This window comes from Coffea eugenioides, chromosome 4 (genome assembly GCF_003713205.1).
Source record: "Coffea eugenioides isolate CCC68of chromosome 4, Ceug_1.0, whole genome shotgun sequence".
NCBI classification, from domain to species: domain Eukaryota; kingdom Viridiplantae; phylum Streptophyta; class Magnoliopsida; order Gentianales; family Rubiaceae; genus Coffea; species Coffea eugenioides.
This window is the reverse complement of record NC_040038.1, coordinates 16,537,113-16,538,731: the sequence shown is the minus strand read 5'-3', so window position 1 is coordinate 16,538,731 and position 1,619 is coordinate 16,537,113. Positions and strand designations below refer to the sequence as shown.

General features: G+C 37.7%; 1 non-coding gene across 1 annotated transcript; it reads right to left on the bottom strand.

Moving 5' to 3' along the window:
• Window positions 1–791: 791 nt before the first annotated feature.
• LOC113769728 lies at window positions 792–898 on the bottom strand. Its single transcript, XR_003468274.1, has one exon. It is a non-coding gene; the product is annotated as a small nucleolar RNA R71 (small nucleolar RNA).
• Window positions 899–1,619: the final 721 nt, after the last annotated feature.

Below are 1,619 nucleotides of genomic sequence, written 5' to 3'. Positions count from 1 at the left end.
TCGAACCAAACATATCGAGATTGACCGCCACTTCATAAAAGAGAAACTTGATAGATGAATTATTTGCCTGCCATTCATTCCATCAGCTCAGCAAATAGCTGACATCCTCACCAAAGGACTCTCTAGACCAAATTTTGAACTTCTTACAAGCAAGTTGGGCATGATAAATATATACACACCAACTTGAGGGGGGTGTCGAAGATATTATCTCCCATGATTATGGGAGATATTATCTCCCATGATTATGAAATTTTATTGTTTATAATCAATCAAGTTTGAATAGATTAACTAAAATAAAAGATAGGATATGAGTTGATTACGTAATCCCTAAAATCATGGTTCTGTTACCTTAAGTTGTGGCAGAATTGTGATAGAATTGTCCTATAAATGTCTACCTTTTAAGTATATTCTGTGTGTGGGAAAATAAAAAAGGCAGAGTTTTGCTTATTTCCCTTTCTTTTTTAATGTTTACATAGCAGCTTCCCCACATAGTATCTGGCTAAGTGATGAGGTTAGGAATTATGAGCTCAAGACCTAGCATTTTAATATGCATCCTACTTTTCATGGTCTACCTAACAAAGACCAACTATCTTTTATTCGAGAACTTTACTCGGTGATGCAGACTTTTCCATTGAGCGGGATATCAGAAGATGATCTACGGATGAGGTGGTTTTCCCTACTGCCTCAAGGACCGTGCTAGGCTACTAAACTTACCTGAGGGATCCTTGGGAACTTGGAAAGATGTTTACAATATCTTTATGACTAAGTACTACTCTCCACAAAAAACTATTGATCTAAGGAACAAAATTTGTTCCTTTACTCAAATGGAGGGAGAGCCCATTTACGAAGTTTGGGAACGATTTAAGTTGCTACTTGCTCAATGTCCTCATCACCAGTATCCGCTAGCTCTACAAGTGCAGTTTTTCTATGATGGGCTGACTTTCACGACTCAAAACATGGTAGATTTTGCAACAGGAGGGTACATTGGTGATAAGAACTCCGTAAGAATTGGTTGCAATATTTGAGTTACTTGCTAGTAACTCTCAACAAAAGGCAAGTCGAGATAAAAGAACAAGTGTCCATGAAGTGTCTACTCCTAAGGATTTAGGTTCACAAGTCGTCGAATTAAGTCATCAGATGCATCAGTTGCAATTGTTCCTAAAAGGTGAAACTCAATCTTTAGAGCCATGTTCTCAAATAAATGATCTCTTCTCTAATACGTGTAATAAGGGATGGAGAAATGTCCCTAATTTATCATAGAGATATCAAGAAATCACCACTATGGGACCACTTGGGTTCCCAAGTTAGCTGCAGGGATCTCAATATCTGCCTTCGCCAACTCGAGAAAAGAAGCTAAGTGTTGAAAATATGATGTTGCAATACATGCAGAAACTGAAGCAAATAACTCAATCTCAACAAGCTTCTATTCAAAGTTTGGAGAAACAATTTGGCCAATTGGTGAAAGCAATGACTAAGAGGGGGCAAGGTAAATTGCCTAATACCCTGAGGTGAATCCTAAAGAAGCTACAATGGGAATAACCCTTTGCTCAGGAAAAGTGTTGGATGATCCAAAAAGTTAAAGTAAAGCCGGAACTTGAGAAGAAAAATAAGGTTAAAGT